This window comes from Monodelphis domestica, chromosome 2 (assembly GCF_027887165.1).
Source record: "Monodelphis domestica isolate mMonDom1 chromosome 2, mMonDom1.pri, whole genome shotgun sequence".
Classification (NCBI taxonomy): Eukaryota; Metazoa; Chordata; class Mammalia; order Didelphimorphia; family Didelphidae; genus Monodelphis; species Monodelphis domestica.
The window spans coordinates 528,767,345-528,788,000 of NC_077228.1; the positions used below are offsets into that span (position 1 = coordinate 528,767,345).

Here is a 20,656-nt window from a genome sequence, read left to right on the forward strand (position 1 = left end):
AGTCCACCAAAAATGAATGAATATATCTCTTCCTCCAAAAATTCACAAACATTGAATTTCATTGCTTTCTTTTTCTCTCCCCCCACCCCCCCCCCCCAGTTTGATGGGTACTTAGCACACTGCCTGGTACACAACAGGCATCTAATAAATGTTTATTGATTAATTGTTGTGTCACCCTCAGTTGTTTAAATCTGAATTTATTAGTGAGGATGATCATTTTTTTCAAGTGATTATTAATCATGTTTCCTCTTTGAAAATTTTTATGCTTCACTGTTTATCTTTTGCAGCCTAAAAATTACTTTGACTTTTAAATAGCTATTTTAGATGTTAAGTTTTTATTTTCTACTTGCTATGTTTTCCCCTAATGTTACTTCTTTTTATATCATTTTGTTGTACTTTTTTTTTTTAATCCAGTCAGGCACATCTGGTCTCAAATACTGCCTTTGATTTACTGAATTAAAAAAAAAATGAATCCCATCACAACTGAAATCCCTTATTCCATTTTTCCCTATTTTTATGTCTCTAGTATAGCTTTAGTTCATAGCTTACTACCAGGCCACCAAACAATTTTCCAAGTACATTTGTTAAATGATGAATCCAGCCCTGTTTTAACTTCCTAAAGGTTTATAATATCATTTTAAAATAGCTGGGATATGTGACATATCTACTTTATTTTATTTCATTAATCTATTTCTCTATTTTCTTCCAATACTAGGCAATTTAAAAAATAGTAATCATTTCATAATAGTTTTCAAGTCTAAGGATGGGAGCTCACCTTCATAGGCTTTTCTTTCCCAGGTAGGTTCCACTTGAAATTCTTGCCTGCTTGTTTTTATTATAATTTCACCTTGTTTTACAAGGAGGGTCCTTGGCATTTTAAGTGATAGCACATTAAATATATAGGGCAGTGATGGTGAACCTTTTAGAGACCACATGCCATGCCTTCCCCCCACCCCCCCCAAGTGTCTCCACAGGGGAGGAAGAAAGGTCTCCTACTGAGCTGCTGGGAAAAGGGATGGGTGAAGTAAGGATTGTCCTCAGCAAATGTAGAGGGGGGAGGGGAGTGGTTTGAGCACTCTTCTCCTCCAGCTCTGCCATTTGTGAGCTGCCCACCCTACCCCAGACAAGGGAGGGAGGAAGCCCTCCTATTAGGCTACTAGGCAGAGGGTTGGGTGAAAAAATGTGCTCAGCACAGGTGAGGAGGAGGAGGGAACAGCTCTGTCCAAGTCCTTCTGCCTTTCTAGTAAAGACCGGGGGGGGGGGGGGGGGTGCATGCCCATAAAGAGAGAGTTTCACACCATCTTTGGAATGTGTGCCATAGGTTCGCCATCACTGACATAGGGTGTCCCCAAAGTCTTAAGTGCAGTTTTAAGCTTCTGGAACATCTTGTATAATTTGGAGGTGTTTTGACATTTTTACTACACATAGTAAAATCCTATTTGATCATGAACATTTAATGATCCCTCAATTATTTAAGTCCTTGTTTATTTTATTCAGTAGTTTTACAGCTGTCCTTACACAAGTCTTATGTATTCCTAGACAGATTCATTCCCCAATATTTGATCATATCCTTATTATAAATAGGCTCATTTCATTTCTATTCTCTTGGTCTTTATTACTAGCCAATAAGGATATAGGGTTTCTTGGAGGGGTGGGGAGTCTGGCAGGTTACATGTGTATCCTGAAACTCTGCTGAATGAATTTTCTCTGTAACCTCTTTTAAAAAGTTGGATTTTCTAGAAACAAGATTATATTACTTAAAAATAACAATACTTGACGTTGCTTATATTGCTTTCTCTAGGCAGTTTTCCTGCCTTGTTGCAATGACTAAAATTTATCATTGTGTGGCAGATATTAAGAATGGACATTCTTCTTTTGTTCTTGCTTTTGGTGGAAATTTTCTGTATGCTTCTCCATTGTATACTGGTTCTTGGTTTAAGGTACATATTTTTATTGGGATGAGATAAAAGCTTTTTAAGCCTCTTATTCTGAGCATTTTATAAAAGAATAACTTAAGACTTTAAAGTCTTTTTTGCAACTCTTCACATGATTTTGGGTTATGTTGTTTTTCTGAAGTTGAACCAGCTTTATGTCTGCCATAAACCCTTTGTGATCATGATGGGTAATTTTCCTAATACACTGCTGAATTCTATTGCCTAGTATATTGTTATTTCTAAATCCATACTAACCAAAGAAATGCTCTATATCTTTTTTTGGTATTACTTTTACCTGGCATTACAAAAAATACTATATTTACCTCATAAAAATTACTGGGTTATATTCTTTGTTGTTGTTCAGTCATTTCAGTAGTGTTCTATTTTTTTGTGACTCCACTGGGATTTTTTTTTTTTGGCAAAGATACTGGATCAGTTTACCAATTTCTTCCTCCAGCTCATTTTACAGAGGAGGAAACTGAGGTAACAAAGTTAAATGACTTGCCCAGGATTACTAATAAGTGTTGGAGGCCAGATTTCAACTCAGGAAGATGAGTCTTTTAGCTCTGAAAGTGACATGTTAAATTTATTACATATTTTAGAACAAAAGCAAGGTGAATATAAGATTCATTGTTTCATGTATAATCCTCTTTTTCTATTCTGCTACATAAGTGGCCATTAAGTTCTGGGGGGGGGGGGAAGTAAAAAATGAAAATAAACAATCCTTCACCTTCCTTTGCCTAAAGGGTCTCTGGGTATGGACTACTGACTACCTACACTGTCTATACTTCACAATTCGGTTTTCAGAGACCTCTTTGTATTGGTAGTTTCAATTCTCGTCAAAGGGAGTCCCTGGTATCAGCATCAAGTTAGCATTCATAACTAGTCCTAGCACATTCTAAGTCTCGGGAAGGCGAGTCTTCCTGACTTCAGGCCTGGCACTATTCACTGCCCCTCCTAGCTGGTCTTGGTGTTATTCTTTTTATTTGTGACTAATTTGTGAATCAAGGATTATTTATTCTCAGAAAGTCTGAACATATTCTGCTATGAATTCATCTGGGTCAGATGGGTTTCCAATAATTCTGTGAGGTCTGCTCTTACTTCTTCCTCCAAGATTGTCCGATTAGATTATTAAATTTCTGCTACACCAGTTCAGACAATTTATATTTTTGTAGATAATCATCTATTTCCTTCTGAATTTCTCAGAATGTAGCTGTGTGGAGTATTTCCTAGCAATGTTCTTTACTTCTTTTGTGTTGTGATTCTTCTTGATTATTTGTGATTTTGCCAACCAGTGTCCCTCTCTTATGTTTCTCTGCAAAACAAAATCAGCTGGTGCTTTTCATCTATCAATTGTTCTTTCATGCTTTAGCTCATCTTGCTCATATCCATATAATCTTTTATTTGTTTATTCACTTTCCTTCAGATAACTCTGTTCCTTTGCTGAAGGTTTCAAGCCGAAGCCTAATCAAAGCTTTTTTGCTTGTTTGTTTTCTTTCTTATGAACCTATAAATATTTAGCATCATTAGCTCCAAGAATAGCTTTGGCTGCATGCCAGAGGTTTTGACATGCATTATTACTGTTTTTAAACTTTCTGCCATTTTTCTGATTTCTATTTTAACCAATCGACTATTTGTGTTATTAAGTTATTTAATTCAAATTAGAGTTTATTTTTATTTGTATGTAATATTTCTACCTTTCAAAAATCCATCTTTTGGAATATATGGTTTTCTATGACCCCTATATACCATATATTATGAGCATTCCACATGTACTTGAAAAGAACATAGATTTCCAGCTTCTCTCATTTAGGTTACTTCATTTCTATTCTTTCCTATTTCTTAACCAAGCTGTTCAAATCCATGTTTCTCTATTGTCGATCTTATTATCTGTCACATTCTTATAATGGAGTGCCAAGGCCTCCTCCTACTATGACCCTTTGACTTCTTTTCTCTGATATAATTGTTAATCTGTCTTTTAAGCTGCTAAATTATTTGGGAAATACGAATGGAGAACTGCCACGCACATATATTTATGTATACACATGCATGTCTATACACACATATTTATATATTCACTTTTATTTAACAACCATCTCCATTTTTTAGTAATTTAATTCTGTTTATCAGATACCTTTAATGACACCATCTTTTTTTAACTTGGAGTTGCACAATATATGTTAATTTGTCCTTTTCATTTTGTCTTAATTATGCCTTTTACAATAAGTCAGTAAGCGTTTTTAAAGCTCCTACTATGTGCCTAACACTGGGAACCCAAGGAAGAACCAAAGAAAAGGCCAAGGAAGCTCACAATCTCAATGTATTTCCTGTAAAGCAAATATTGGTGGGTTTTGCTTCTTGATTCACTATGCAAACTTTTGACGGGATTTGTCCTGTAGTTTTTTCATTGTTTTTGTTTAAATTTGACTGATTTGTCTTAATTTTTTCATCCCATCTTGAGATACACCAATGTGAAATCCTGGGAATTTTGTGTTGGATCCTTATGGGGTAGAAGGTTTTTAATTAGGTTCCTGCTGAGTTTTTCTTTCATATTACTCCTTTTTCTCTTCTAGGATAGTAGTGAGGTGTCCTAGGTGGAACCTGGAATCGTTCCATTACATCTTTGGTCTGGTCTGGGTGGGAATGGGGAGGGAAGAGAGAAAGCAAGAAATCTCAAGCTTTGGGAAACAGCAAAGAAAGGGGAAGAGGCTCCCAGGTTGGGGAGGAATCGAGCTGAGCTTCCAGCAAGGGGAATCTGGGATGTCTTAGTCCCAATGGGATCTCAGACTCCAGGGGGTGGGATTAATCAGTGAGAAGAACCCCTGGCTGTGGAATGATTTGGGAAGGTGATGAAGAGTACAGTACCTGAGTTCCCATCTTATCTGATGTGGGATAAAGCAACTCAGGAATTCCCTGGGCTTTGGTCAGTAAGTTGTTTCCAAACTTCCACTGGGCTTTAGTTCCTAGGTTCTGTGGAAGGGTCAGAGAAATGATTCTGGAGTTTGGGATCAGGAAGCCAGTCTCCAGGCCTGACTGCCTGGGCCTATCTGTAGGTGGATCTTATCTCTAGATCTCATGAGTTTAGATTAGAGTAGGTGAGGGAGGGGATTAGGAAAGGGCCCTTGAACTCACTAAGCCAATCAGCCATGTAGATAGGATGGGTAGATGGAAGCAATGAGGCAGCCAATGCATCAAATTCTGCCTGAGACTCCTGGGATACCAGAATACATAGAGAGCTCCTGGGTGGTTCCTTTGGCTGTTATTTGTTAGTATTTCTATTCTTGCTTCTTTACCTATTATTTTAGCAGTGTGGATTCTACCTCTGAATGCATGCTCTTTGATCCAGCAATACCACTACTGGGTTTATATCCCAAAGAAAATTGAAAAAATGGGGATGGACCTGTTTGTACAAAAATATTCATAGCTGCGCTTTGTGGTAGCAAAAAATTGGAAAATGAAGGGATGCTCTTTGATTGGGGAATGGCTGAACAAATTGTGGTATATGATGGTGATGGAATACTATTGTGCTGTAAGGAATGATGAACTGCTTGATTTCTATAAGAGCTGGAAAGACCTCCATGAACTGATGAGCAGTGAAATAAGCAGAACCAAGAGAACATTATACACAGAGACTGTCACACTGTGGGATGATCAAATGTGATAGACTTGCTACTAAAAGCAATGCAGTGATCCAGGACAATGCTGAGGGACTTAGGAGAAAGAATGTTATCCACATCTAGAGAAAGAACTGTGGGAGCGGAAACACAGAAGACAAGCATGATTCATCATCACTTGTTTATACGAGTATGAGATTTGGGGTTTTGGCTTTAAAGGCTTGCTCTTTTACAAAAATGAAGACTATGGAAATGGTTTTGAGTGATAATATTTTTATGTACAACCCAGCGGAATTGCTTGTCAACCCTGGAAGTGGAGAGGGATGAGGGAAGGGAGGAAACAACTCATGGAACCATGGAAAAAAATGAAAAACAAAAAAACAAATACTACCTCTGACCTAGGTGATATTAGGCAAACTGCCTTACCTTCCTGGGTCTCAGTATCTTCTATCTACAGCCCACCTGGCCTCTGAGTTTCCCGTCACCTTTCAGTTTATCCCATGAGGAAGGATTTGAGAGTTTCAAGATCACTGAAAGGGTTTCAGGAGGACCCGAGTTCCCTGGCTTTTTCACTACTTAGCCATCTTGGCCAGAAGTCCTCTCCCTTCCATTTCTTTCATTCTCAAAGGAAAAGCTATCTTTATGCTCAGGTATCCATCTGTAACTTCAATCTCATTTCCTCTAGAATCTTCATCTCTTCTCTTATACACGATCAACCTCTCCCAGTCTACAGTGTCCTTTTCCCCTTGCCCAACAACTACCCTTTATAGCAAAGGTTCTTAATGTGGGGTCTGTGGCCTAGTTAACTTTTTAAATTATATTTTATTTTTGGATCCACGTGCCTGCTCACCTCCCTCCCTCCCACACCAATCAAGAAAGCAAGAAAAACAAAATCTCTATTACAAATATGTATTGTCAAGTGAAACAAATCCCCACATTGCTGAGAGCAAAGAGGAAAAAAAAGTCCCCCTCCATTGGTAGATGGCCATCTTGAGTCTTCTGGGTTGTGGCTGGTCTCTGTGTCAATCTGAATTCCTCAGGCCCTACATATTTCCAAGTTGTCCGTCTTAACCACATTGCTGCTACTGTAGAAATTGTTCTTCTCACCCCACTCTGCATCAGCTCTGACAAATCTTCCCAAATTTCTCTGAAACCATCTCCTTCATCATGTTATATCATAATAGAGTTCTGTCACATTCATACCTCATAACTTGTTTGGCCATTCCTCAATTGATGGGCACTGTTTCTCCCCCACCCCAACCTCCCACAATTCTTTGCTACTACAGAAAGAGCTGCTAAAACATGAACTAGTTTTTAAAAGAATTTTTAATAACCATTGTAATATAAATGTTATCTATCCTGTGTAATTCTATGTACTGAGAAAGGTTCCATCGGCTTCACCAGACTTCTCTCTGTCTCTCTCATTCATATCAATTTGGGTTAAGTGACTTGCCCAGGGTCACATAACTCAGGTCTTTTCAACTCTGGGCCTTATGCTCTGTCTACTGTGTTCCCTAAGCTGCCCCTGTAATTCTTCTCTATATTTATTCTGTGTCTCCTGGTTTATATTTGTACTTCATATCTCCCTTGACACAATGTAAGCTCCCTGAAGGCAAGAACTGTTTCACTTTCTATTTGGATGTCTAGTACCTAGCACTGAAGACACGCATAATAAGTGACTGTTGATTGATCTCCCTTTCCCTAAAATACCATTCTTTGACCTGGATGACCACCCCAACAGGAACCAGGAATCAAAAGATCATAGATTAGATTTAGAGCAGGGATAGACTCTGGAGATTATGTCCCTTCATTTTGCAAATGAAAAAACTGTTAAGTGACTTAGCCAAGGTTATTCAGGTAGTAGAGCTAGCATCTGAACTCAGGCCCTGACCCCACCTCCAGCTTTCTTCCAATTATACTTCCGATTTTATCTCCCTTTCATTGCCAAATTCCTAGAAAAAAGTCTACCGTGTGACATTCAATGTCCTCCTTTCCTACCCACCCACTCTAAAACTCTTTACAATCTGGCTTCCATGTCTATTTCCAATGGAAACAGCTTTCTCTGAGGTGACAAATGACCCCTTTGTTGGCAAATATTAGGCTCTTTCTTCGGTTTCCATCCTCTGTGACACATGATATTGTAAGCTACCCACTTATTATTTCTTCTTTAAACTTTTTCCTTGTCGGTCTTAGAATTCCAAGACAGAAGAGTGGTCAGGGCTAGGCAACAGGGGTTAGGTGACTTGCCCAGGGTCACACAGCTAGGAAGTGTCTGAGACCAGATTGGCACCCAGGACCTCCCATCTCTAGACCTGGCTCTCTAACCACTGAGTCACCTAGCTGCCTCTAACCTCCTTATTCTTGATATTCAAACTCCTTTTCCTCCTGTATCCTCTTGGTTTTCCTTCTACTTCTGTCACTTCTCTGCTCTTTCTCCCTTTCAAGGCGGGCACTAGCAGAGGTTCTGCCCAAATGCCTCTTCTCTCCCCTCCCTACAAGCTTCCCATTGGGGTCAGGGCTTGCGTTCTCCTGTCACCTTCCTATTCCATATCCCTTGTTTGTTTGAGTATCTGTCGTTCCTCTGGGGCGTGTGTCACATCAATCTCTGCATCCTCAGCGTGTAACACAGAACCTTCCATAGAGCAGGTCCTGAATCACCGAATGAACCGTCCTCGGTGAGTGCCACCCAGCTTTTTCCTTGTCACGTCCTGTTCTGCCCTTTAATCAATAACTTGGATGAAAACATAGACAAGATGCACCTCCAGCTTGGGGGCGGCCAGAAGCCAAGAGGAAACCCAAGCACGAGGATGGCCAAATGAAAATCCCCAATCTGCACAGGCTGGAATCCACAAGGGCAAATCGACAAGACTAAATGCACAATCGTCTGGCCCGGGGCCAGGCTCTGCTCTTTCTGTCATCCTGAATGATGGCGCCACCTCTCCAAGCTTGGGTTTCCTCATCTGTAAAAGGAGGCTGAAGGCTGCTTCCAGGACCAAATCCTCGAATGACGGGTTCAAGGACTCAGCTGCACAAGCACCAATGGAGGGAACGTGGCTAGGCAGCGGAAGAGTGACAGCGGGAAGACCTCTAGGAGTGGAGTCAGATCCCTCTCCTGGACCCAGTCAACAGTCAACCCAATGAAGCTGGAAGCTGTTCTCAGCTCAACAACATTCAAAGCATAGGAAGTCCTGATCCCCTTGTTATTCGAGCTAGACTTCTCAATGTAAAGCCAGAGTAACTGGCAATGACAAGACTCTGGAATGTGCCAAGAAGGGTGACGGGGAGGGGGCTTCCCTCACTGGCCTCATCTTCCCAGAGCAGCCTACCCAAGAGGTAGTGAGACCTGTCACACGTTTCCTTGGTTCTGATGGACAGACAAGAGTCACCCTTGGGGCGTTTTTCTATTCAGCAAGAATCCGAGTCCAGATCAAGGGGGCCAAATGAAGCCTGGCACAGAAAGAAGGGTTCAGATTTCCTGCTTGACTCCGGATCCCCGTGGGACTACAGACCATTTGTCTAACCTTTCTGGGCCTCTTTTTCCTCATCTATAAAGTAGGAATGGCAGCTGTAGCACTTGCTTTTCAGCAAAGAAGGAAGAAAAAGTGCTGGATTTGGAGGCAGAAAATCTGGGGACAAATTATGACTCTGCTACCAACTCTTTGGGGAAGTTGTTTCACATGGTTTAAACTCAGTCTCTTCATCTGTAAAATGGGGAGTCTGGCCAGACAGTCCTCTCAGATCCCTTCCAGCTCTAACTCCATGATCTCGGGCTCCCTGGATGGGAAGCCAGTGTCCAAACTCTGCTACGAGGAAAAGATGGAGGAGCTAGGAGGAGTTAGCCTGAAAACCAGCCCAGGGAAAAGCAAGAGAAGAACAGCTGATGCTGAAATGCTATCTGGGAGTCTCCTCTGCTATAAAGCAAGTGCTGCTGCTGCTATTCCCATTTTATAGATGAGAAAAAAGAGGCCTAGAAAGAGTTCTTGAGTGGCCCGTGGTCCCATGGAAAAAGGAGTTAAGTGCGATTCTGAGTCCTGCTCTCTGTACCAGGCTCCACTTGCCCACCTTGATTTGGGCCCAGATTCTTGCTGAAGAGAAGGGCATCTTCACAGTGGACACTCTCTGCCTGGAACAGTTGTAAGCCGCCTACTGTCAAGGCCCAACAGGGCCAGCTGCTCCTTCTGGATGAAGCCGGTCGCCTCAGGCAGTTGGGTGACGTAGAAAGCCATAAATCAACTTTGGGTTTTCACTCTTTTTGTTCAGTATTTCCCAGCGCCATTTTGTCGGATTTGGGCTTGGGAGTTTGGTGGCAAGTTTGCCGCCTCTCCTGTCTGTGATCAGTGAATCAGGGCACAAGATGGAAAAGACACAACTGAAAAGTCCAGCATCAGGATCAGGAAGCCCAGCCAGAGTTAGGCAAAGGGTATCATGGGACATGACAGTGAAGTGGGACAATGTGGGGAAGGGGGAAGGACCGAGGCTTAAATTCTCAACTTTATTAGCTGTTTAACTCTAGGCAAGTCCCTAATTCTTCCTAAGCCTCAGTTTTCACATCTGTAAAATGGAGATACAAAAATGTATACACCAGTTAGACTAGGGGAAACCAGCATTTAGAAAGCACCATAGGCTGTGCACTGTACGAAGAGCTTTACAAGTCCTACCTCATTTGATCCTTACAACAACATGGGCAGGCAGGGCTATTATGATCTCCATTTTACATATGCGGAATATGGTCACACGGATAGTGTTCGAGGCCAAATCTGAACTTCGGTCCTCCTGACACCAGGCCCAGGGCTGTCAATGGAGCTGGTGGCTGTTTCAGGGACTTGATCCTGAATCAGAAAATTCATAGTGAAATTCCTAGAGAATAGTGTACAGAATGGGAATAAGGGCACCTACTCCCTACTCCATCGGACTGTGAGGAGGAACAAACGAGTTAAAAGTGCAAAAGCACCAGGGCTCTCCCTCTCCTGGGCTCCCACCGAATGGCCTGGTCTTTCTGGCTTGCCCCGCTGCAGCGAGCCAGGGGCAGCCCTCAAAGCTTTCTCTCAGCAACAAAAGAAGAACAGCATTTACAAGGAAATGACTTCAAAAGCACATTTGCATGGAAATAGCATTCAGGGCCCCTCCAAGAACATCAATCCAAACAGCAATCCCAATCAAACAAGATGACAGCAAGGCCCTGGCGGTCCCTCCTCCGGCTCCACTCCTCCATGCTCTCTTTCTCCATCCAGAACCATGTGCTACATCCTCCCTCCTTCACCAGCCTCCCCTCGGGATCCCGGCTGCCCTCATTAAACCCACCTTCAGCTTCCTCCCTCTTTCCTCTGTGCCCAGCTTAAAGTCGGGCTACTCTGCTCCCCCTTCAAGACTAAAATAACTGCTGATGGGCCTGCCAATGGTCTCTTTGGTTCTTTAAATGTAATTCAAATCAGTGATCATGAAGCGTCCCCTGTGTGCAAAGGCACTGGGTGGCTCTGTGGCCTCCATCTCCGCTCTCTGGCAGCTAGTCACGCTGCTCTGCTTCTAAGGTCCTGAAGGCTGGAACTTCCTCTGACCCACAGCCTCCTGTCTTGCCCTCCATCACTGCTTTTGAGCCTGCCCCTTGCCCTCCACGGGCCCGCTGGGCCTCCTTATTCCCAGTCCGACCACTCGCACTCAGCCCCACCCGGATCTGAGCCTCTCCAGCCCTGGCCTAATAAAGAGCCTCCCTGAACCTCACCCACCAGGAGCAGCCGTCCCAGGCTCATTAGTCCTCCCACTCCAGGACAAACCACTGCAGCCAAACATTGCTAGGAAAAATCACAAAACTCTGCTGATGCCACGGACACAAGTTTATGCTCTCTCCCCTCGGAGCCCTCAGGGTTGTTGGCTCCTTTTATTCATCTCTTACTCAGGCCTCATCTTCCCCTCCCCACAGTGGCTGCTCTAAATAATCTCTGCTCCCTGCTTCACCTTCACATGACCCCACCTCTCTAAGTGTTCTGGAGAAAAGAGGGCTAAGAAGAAGCTTCTAGAGGGCAGCTGGGTGGCTCAGTGGATGGAGAGCAGGCCCAGAGATGGGAGGTCCTGGGTTCAAATCTGGCCTCAGACACTTCCCAGCTGGGTGACCCCGGGCAAATCCCTTCACCTCTCTTTGCCTCAGTTTAGTCATCTGAAAAATGGGGAGCTCAGTGGATGGAGAGCCAGGCCCAGAGATGGGAGGTCCTGGGTTCAAATCTGGCCTCAGACACTTCCTAAGCTCTGTGTCCCTGAACAAGTCACTTCACCCCCACTGCCCAGCCCTGAGTACACAGAATCGATTCTAAGACAGAAGGTGAGGGTTTTCTGTCCTCACTGGTCCACTTGTCAATCCTTCTCTAATGACACCTTCACCTTCTACCCTAGCTGCTGTTGGGCTGTAAGGCCTACAAGGACACGGGCTAAATGTCAGTTATCTTCCTATCTCCAGGCATTTGCACTCAGTAACAAGTCTAGAAATAGTTGCTGAATGTTTACAACAAACATTTATTGGGCTTCCTCTCCTCTCCTCTCCTTCGAAGGCTCTCTGCTCTCTCCTAGGCCCTCCTGGCTCAAACCGCGATGGTCCTGTGCCTTCTCCAGGCTGATCTCTCCATGAACGTCCCCCTCAGCGACTGCTCTTCTCCATCTCTGTCCAGCGACTGCTTGCTCTCAGTCTCATCTCCCCAGACTCATACAACTCTTCCTTCCTAACCCTTCTGCTGTCTCTCCAAGTCCTCATCTTGCAGCTTGACTTCCAGGAAGAAGGGCCGCTGCTCCACTACCGCGTGTACACCCTCTCCTGTGCCCTTTGGGGGCAGACTCTACCTCACCACTCTTGAAAGTGCCCTCCCAGGCCTCGGATGGCCTCTTTCTCACCACACCCAATGGCTCTGCCCTCACTCCGGGCCCTCTTTGGAAATCTGACATCAATAGATCAGCGCCCTCTCCCTTGGCTTCCAGGAGGCGGTCTCCCATGATCCTCTCCGTTCTTTACCTCATTGGCAGGCCCTTCCTTCTCCTGCTCCTGTGGCATCACCCAAGGCACTGCCCCTCCCTCACTGGTGTGGGGGCTGACTTTCAGCTCTGCAGCCCCAGCCCCCAAGCTCTCCACATCAGCCTGCTAGACATCTCCCCTTCGATACACCCAAAGTGTGCCCCTTCCCTGTGCCTAAAACCTCTTAGGGCTCCCGTGTCTCTATCCCTGCTAAGAGCACTGTCCTCCCAGTCACCCAGGACCAGAACCTCCCCATAATCCTTTACGGGGCTCTCTCTCTCCTTCACTCCCCGAGTCTTCACAGTTGAGTCTTCCTGCTTCTCTGCCTTCACAGCAGCTCTCCCAGTTGGCATTCCATTCAATTGCCACTGTGTCTCCTCCAGTTCTGAACTCAGGCACTGGATTACAATTACTCTAAGTTCTTTGGGGGGATTTTAAACCCTTACTTACAACTCTAAGACAGAAGGGCAAGGGAGTAAAGTGACTTGCTCAGGGTCATAAAGCTAGGGAAGGGTCTGAGGCTAGATTTAAACCCAGGGCCTCTCGACTCCAGGCCTGGCACTCTAGACTCTGAGCCGCCTCACCTAACTGCCCCTTATTATGAGCTCTAACCTCTCCCCATCCAGTATGTCCTTCCACCCCCGCCATGAGCACGACCCTTATTCCACATCCCAGTGGGGTCACTCTCTGGTTCCACATGCCTGCCAAAGAGCTTAGAAACGCCTCAGGAAGAATCTGGCTCCAGGGTTTACCTTTCCAGATTTCTCTCACACGGCTGCCCATCCATGGACAAGATTCCAGCACAACAGCACATTCTCTTCTTATCCCCTTCCACAGTTGTGCACACCACGTACCCAGCTCCCCCTGCTGAAATGCCTTTCTTTGAGCTCCGGCTCAGATGTCACCTCTTCCATGAGGCTTCCCTTGACTTCCTCCCCCTCCTGACGTTTCCTTGATAAAACCTCCTCTGGACTCCTGCCTCCTCGGCACTTAGAGCATTCTGCCTCCAATAACAGCTCCCGGCGTCGAGCCCTTCCCGGAGATGAGCAGTCAAGCTGGTCTCACTGAACTTTTGTTCCCCGGAGCCTGGCACAGAGCATGCCCTTAACTAATAGTTGTTCGCTGAGCTGCCCACTGGCCTCTTCCTGCCTAGGATCATTTCTCTAGAACACACTCACCTACCCATACAGCACCTCTTCTGGATCATTAAGTACGAGCTAGAAGGGCTCTAAGAGAGCTTTTATTCCACCCCACCCCCCACTTGACAAATGAGGAAACTGAGGCTCAAAGCAATGCAGTAGTTTGCCAGAGAATCTAGTGAATTTGTAGCTCGGCCAAGATTTAAGACGAGGCTCCTTTACCCCTCTCACCATGCTCTCACCATGACCGGCTTCGAATGATTGGGCTGAAAAGGGGAAATGCAGAAAGAGAACTGAGAGCATGCGGCCCGCGCGCTTCCGGTGACGACCCTGCATGCCAAGGCCTGCTGGGGCGGCTGGTTCTCCCCTGCGATACACTGGGGCCGCCACCTACCTTTCTGAAAGAGCCGAGGTTGGCGGGTCACCACGGAATGGTTCATGTTTTCATCAGCCTCGATGACTCCTGCGATTCTTCAAATGAAATCCATGCTAGTCCCAGCTCTGCAAAACTGAAAAGCTCGAGAGTGTCAGGACCCTGCCGGAGGCCACACCAACTTGTGAGAATGAGCTTTCTTGGCGTGGTCGCCTCATATCACATTAGAAGCACACACGGGGCCCAGGTGTGTCATGGGGTGGGCTTAGGTGGCAAGAGCAGAAAATGCAGACAACATGAAGCCTGTCCTTGACGAGAGGCAGAACAATCCAGAGACACCTTAAGTACGCACAGAAAGTTGGCTAAATGGTGCCGTGACTTCATTGCTCTTGAAGTCAGGAAGACCCGAGTTCAAATCCTACTTAGTAGGTACAGAAGATGGACAAAGGGAAGACAAGGTGTGTAGGGCTGGGGGGAGTGGAGGGACACTTACTCCCATTCTGGACTTCTACCCTCCCTTTCTCTGGAAAAGTCCCAAACATTTCCCAGTACCATAACTGGTTAAAAAGCAGATGAAAGGAAGCAGGATATGGAGCAGAACTGGAGTGGGCCCAAATGTTTCAATCCACTCAACCCCTAACCTCCTCTGCCCTCCTCCAGCAGCGGGTCGCACTCAAAGCCTTGCAGGGACTCAGTGGACCTAAGTTGTCTGTAGTGTCTATGCGGCTGGCCCTTGGGACAACCGTTGGAAAAAGGAGTCAAGGGACCTGGATCTCCCGGCACAGAAGGGCCAGACGCATCCCCGAGAATCACACAAGGATGATGCAGGATTCCCAAAATTGAACGTAAGAGGTGCAATGGGACACATTTCTAATTGCTGCTAATGACCACGAGAGGCTACAAGTTATTAATGATAAACATTTTCTTTCTTACACTTTTACCTTCTGTCTCAGTAACAAGTCTAAGACAGAAGGGCTAGGGCTAGGCAAATCAGGTTAAATGACTTGCCTAGGGTCACACAGCTAGGAAATACACGAGGTTAGATCTGAAGCATGCACCTTTTAGCTGAATGACTGAAACTTTGGGTACACATTTTGCCTCTTTCTATTTTTTTTTTAAACCCACACTTTCCATCTTGGAGTCAATACTGTGTATTGGCTCCAAGGCAGAAGAGTGGTAAGGGCTAGGCAATGGGGGTCAAGTGACTTGCCCAGGGTCACACAGCTAGGAAGTGTCTGAGGTCAGATTTGAACCTAGGAGCTCCCGTCTCTAGGCCTAGCTCTCAACACACTGAGCTACCCAGCTGCCCCCTCTATTTTTAATATTTAAAATTCTAAACTAAAAAGAAAACCGAATGTTTACCAGTTTCTTCCACATTGGATAGGCAAGTTTCCCTTACCCCACATTTTCAATCTTCTGACAAGATTCTGAACTCTCTTAGAAGCACAAATGGCACACAGTGCAGAACACTTCACACCCAGGCGTCCACTGGGAGGACGTTCAGTTAGTGATTCATACCCAGATCCCATTACTCAGCCCAGTGTGTTCTGTGCTCTTTCTGAGTGACTAAAAACACTTTATTTTAAATTATTTCATAACAGTTCATGACATGGAATAAAACAAGACCAGGCTATGTGTTCTTCTATTTAGTACCCCCAGGAAAACATTTTACAAGAGGCCCTTGATGAACTGAAACTCCTCTCTCATGGTCCTCTCAAAATGTGGGCTCCCTGCAATGCAGACATTGCTGTAGTTGAGCGGATGTTTATGAAGGCATGTGAACCTTCTGTCCAAAGGAATGACACACTCTAGCATTATTTAGCAAAAGCACATTGAAAGAGGAAAGAAAACTCCCTCAAATGAGGGCCAAGTGACATTAGAAGCAAGTTGCAGGAGCTTGTCACTCTACCCCATGCACAACTACAAACTATCCCAGGGCTCTTCCCTCTCCCTCTCTCCCTTCTTCTGACTCTGCCCCCAGAAAGTTTTCCTGGGAAAAGTACTAGTTTGATCATCGCCTTGTTTCCTGTCCATCCATACCTGAGAAAAGTGGATGAAGGGTTTGAAGAGGAAACCCCCAACATGCCAATGTGAGGCAACTGAAGAGAGCACTGGATTTGGGGTCTAGAGACCCTGGTCTTTTGGGTCCTTTGATTGTCACAGATTCACTGGGTGACCTTGTTCTCAAGTCTACTCATGTGAAGCAGGGAAGAGAAAAGTCCTTGGACCATCTCAATTCCACTGAACACACTGCCCATGTCCTGGACTCCAAGACCCTCAGAGTCCAGGATCTAAGAGTCAGAGCTCAAGCTGCCTCTCCGAACCTCTGTGAACCTCCATTTTCTTCTCTGTCAAATGGAGGTTAAGAGGTTTGGACACCAGGAAGCCCTCTCTCTGTCAATGCCAACTGCAGTCTCAGAGTTGCCAGGGAAGACATGACCCCATAATGCTTCTGGCCCAAGACTTGGGGTCAAATACCAACTGGGTGGGACCTGAGTTAAGTGGCCTCCCACCTGTGAGTCTCAGTTTCCCCACTTGTAAAAGGCTGGGCTGGGCTGGATGCTCTGGAGAGTCTAAGATCTATGCTCTCTAGGGTCCTATCCAGAGAAGCCAGGTTCTAATACTGTCTCTGCTGCTTGATTCCTCTCTCAGAGGTCAGGGAATTCCTTCCTCAGACCAACGAGGAGGAAGAGGAGAAGGAGGAGGGAACCTTCCAGAGGGCAACCCAAAAGTTCCATCCAGCTCTGGCCTGTCCGTGCCTCTTTCCCTCTTTGTACAAGGATGGGGTTGGATTAGGTGGTCGAAGCCTTCTGACTTCCCGCCGTGACTCAGTTTCCCCCTCTGTCCAAACAGGAGGCCACACCAGCAAGTCTCTGGGGCCCCGTGCCTCAGTTTCTCCACGAGTCCCCCGTTCTTTGACCTTACATCTCTCCCCCGTGCCTCAGTTTCCCATGAGCCCTGGCTCTAGTTTTGACCTCACGTTCCTCACCCGCTCCGTGCCTCAGTTTCCCCACTTGTGCATGGGAGGGGGTGTTACCTGACTCCGGACCCCACAAGTTCCCTGCATTCGCAGGGAACGCAGCGGGCTCTTAATCAAGACTCTGGAGTGAGTGTGGCCGGCCTCGGCCAGGGCCGGAGGGACCGCGTTTAACCTCCACCAGCCTCCCCCTCCCGCCTAGGTTGCCACAGCCCGGACTGTTACCTGTCTCAAGTCGTCGGGTCCCCGGGCCGGGCGGCGGACCGAGCGAGCCCCGCCCCCGGCCGCCTTTGCCGCTGCCGCTGTTGTGCGCGTCAATTCCTATGCGTCACTTCCGGATACGCCTACAGGCTGTCCTCAGGGACCCTCCGCCATGGTGCTGCCCTCACTGCGCACGCGTCATGCAGCAGTAGCCACTCCCACAACCCCACCAACTCCAGGTGTAGCGCCACGCTGGCCTGGCAAGGCTCCTCCCTTTGATCGGCTGGCCCCGCCCATCCAGAGGCCGCTAGATGGTGCCTTAGTACATAGAGTGCCGGCCCTGGAGGCAGAAGACTCCTCTTTTTGAGTTCAAATCCTACCTCAGAAAGTCACTTATTCTGTATTCTGAGTTGGACCCGGAAGTGGGCAGCCACTCTAGTATCTTTGCCAAGAAAATTCCAGATGGGGGCGGGGGCGCTTACCGCCTGTGCTAGTACAATAGCGCAATCTCTTAGGTCCGAGAAGAGGTTAATCAAAATCCCGGACTCTCTTGCACACAATCAGAATTTCTGTATTGGGGGCAGCAAGGTAGCACAGGCAATAGAGTGCCAGCCTTGGAGTCGGGAGGACCTTCCTAGCTGTGTAACCCCAGGCAAGTCACCTAACTCCAATCGCCTAGCCTTGCTTTTCCTCTGTCTTAGAACTGATAAGACAGCAGGTAAGTGTTAAAAAAAAAAATCTCCGCTTCCGAACCTCAGAATCTCTCATCAAGGAATCGGAACCTCCCGGAAATTGTCTTATCACAAAACCTCAGAATTTCAACGTCAGCGTCAGCGCATCTTAATCACACGTGTATCCAGCCATCCGACTGGGAGCTCCTTAAAGGCAGGAATTGCTCTTGTATCCATAGTGCCTGGCACGTAATTGATGCTTAATAAATGTTGATTACCTGAAGTAGAATATCACAATCTTTTACTGAAGAATCACGGAACCTCATATTCCCAAATTCCCAGGACTGCAAAACTGAAAGGGAACCCAGAAGCCAAAGAGTCCATCGAGGAACTTAAAAAAAAAATCCCCTCTTTCAAAGAGATGAGATTGGGCTGGCTGATCTCTCAAGTCCTGTGCAGTTCCAAGGATTTAGGAGTCGATAAGCTTTCCTTGCTCGGTATAGGAGTAGAAATATTGGGGCAGTTGCCAACAGGAACCATTAGGTGGCAGCACTTGAGCCTTCCTGATCAGAGAAGTCTACTAGCCCAAATGGTCTTGCAGCATCAAAGAATCACAGAAATGAGAGCTAGAAAGGTCTTTAGAGATCATTGATCGAATCTTCCTCCTTCCCTGCTTTGTGATTTTCAGTATTTGTGTTTGCTTTCCAGCCCGTGGGATCACTTTGTTGGTGGGGTTGTTGTTCAGTTGTTTCAGTCTTGACTATTTGTGTACCTTTTAGGGGTTTTCTTGGAAAAGATACTGGGGCAGTTTGCCATTTCCTTCTCCAGTTCATTTTACAGATGAGGAAACTGAGGCAAGCAGTTAAATATTTGAACTCAGGTCTTCCTGACTCCTGACCATTGCACCATCTAGTTGCCCCATAATAATATTAGAGATATCACAAAAGGGCATTCATAGTTTAATGACTTTTGGGCCATAATTTCAGAATGACTAGACCAATCACAGCTCCACTAACCATCTATCAGGTCAATAAGGTTAAGAGCCCAGAGTCATACTGCTACTAAGTGTCTGAAGCTGGATTTGAACTCAGGAAGATGAGTCTTCCTGATTCCAACCCCTAAGTCCTATCCACTGACCCACTTTAGATACATTATCCCATTAGATCTGCATAAAAACCAGGGAGATAGGTAGTAATAGCCCCATTTTACAGGTGAGGAAATTGAGGTTATGGGCTGCAAAGTTCTTGCAGAGTGTCAGACAGCTAATATCTGAGATGGGATTTGAACTCTGTTTCTGTTGAGGGTATCACCATCTCTCCAGTTGCCTAGGTTTAAAACTTCCCTTCCCTTCAATTTTTTGTATGCCCTTTGTATGTATTATTTGATTCTAAGAGTGCCCTTCCACATATATTCTCTAAATGTATCCATCTCATTCCTAGCATACTTTCATTAGATACACCAATACATTAAAAGTGCATTGGTTGGAAAATATAGCCCAGATTCAAAGAGACAATGTTTTTTAATCTATGGATCTCACTATTGGATCTTAGCAAACACTTTAGTCTTGCGTTACTTAAAGGGTGCATGGGTATTCATGGCTGACTAGCACCTCTGATACAAAGGGCTTTCTGAGCTCTTTTCAGGGCTGTTTATCCACCTTTCCTGTCCACTTTCCATCTATCCTCACCTGTGGCTCCGAGAAGCTGTAGCATGCATAGGGACCACATCCCAGTAAAACCATATTGGCAAATGGGATAAACCAGGTCAAAGGTGGACCTCAAGACTGTGGCGACTTAGGGAGATGTCTACCCCCAAGCATGTAAAGACGTCCTCCAGCTGAAAGGTGCATGAGAACAATTTGTTCCAATGGCCACGAAGGTGGCTAAAACAGGGGCTGTGGAGCCTTTAGAGCATGGTGAGACACTGAAGAAGCCACGGTCATCTGCTGCTTCCCAGACCATCATCTGTCATCTTATCTTTTGTCTCTTAAAGGCAAGCACACCAATGGACCCAGAAGAACACTTAGAACTTAGACATGGTGGTCATTCCCCAGGGATTCGCCCTGCAGATCTATGAGTAATGAGTTGGGGAAGTAGCCCAATTAAATGCTATACCTCCACCCATAACTTTTCTACCCTTTCCTTAATGACTTTCCTACCATAACTCTTTGTGCAAATAACTACCCAGCTAACCTAGGAAAGCGGTAAAGGCAGGGGTCTGTGTCTATGATACCAAAAAGTAAAAGCAAAAGATCTGTGACTTTTTTGCTTTGTGAATGGCAGCAATATGGCGATGTGCTTGTAAAGCCAAGAAGGAAGAGAAAAGAAATCACCATCTCCAAGGTCGGGAAGATGAGAAAAGGAGTGTATTCCTGCCATGAGAAAGTAGAAGGACCTTTGTGTGATGTAATGACACATAACTAACCAGCCTAGAAAAGAGATCTAATTGGTGCATTGCCTTTGACATTGGCTCATTTGCAGACTCATGATTACTAAATTTGGAATCGAAGGGGTTCCAGATCTTATAAAGAGAATAAGTTGGTCGGGCATCTGGGGGCCAAGCCTCTTTTCATTAGTCAATTCATTGAAGTTATCTTCTCAAATTCTGAATTCCAGGAAAATCAATAACTTTATCATCTGTCCTCTGGAATTCTAGCTACTTCCTGCATTGATCAACAAGTTCGGGTCTTTCAAAGTTATTTGTCTTGATTATATTGTAAGTATAAATTGTTCTCCTGGTCCTGTTCACCCGAC

The 20,656-nt window shown here is 45.4% G+C and overlaps 1 protein-coding gene across 3 annotated transcripts in view; it reads right to left on the bottom strand.

The window, feature by feature from the left end:
• The window catches only part of MAP3K13 (mitogen-activated protein kinase kinase kinase 13), a 210,427-nt gene extending 192,860 nt beyond the window's left edge, over nt 1-17,567 (bottom strand). The window contains exons 1-2 of one of the 3 annotated variants that reach the window (XM_056819879.1): nt 17,257-17,567; nt 14,076-14,190 (exon numbers count right to left, since the gene is read on the bottom strand). The gene's annotated coding sequence lies outside the window, so the exon portion shown is untranslated. The other 2 variants (XM_001364072.4, XM_056819876.1) reach the window with 2 other exon arrangements.
• Nucleotides 17,568-20,656: the final 3,089 nt, after the last annotated feature.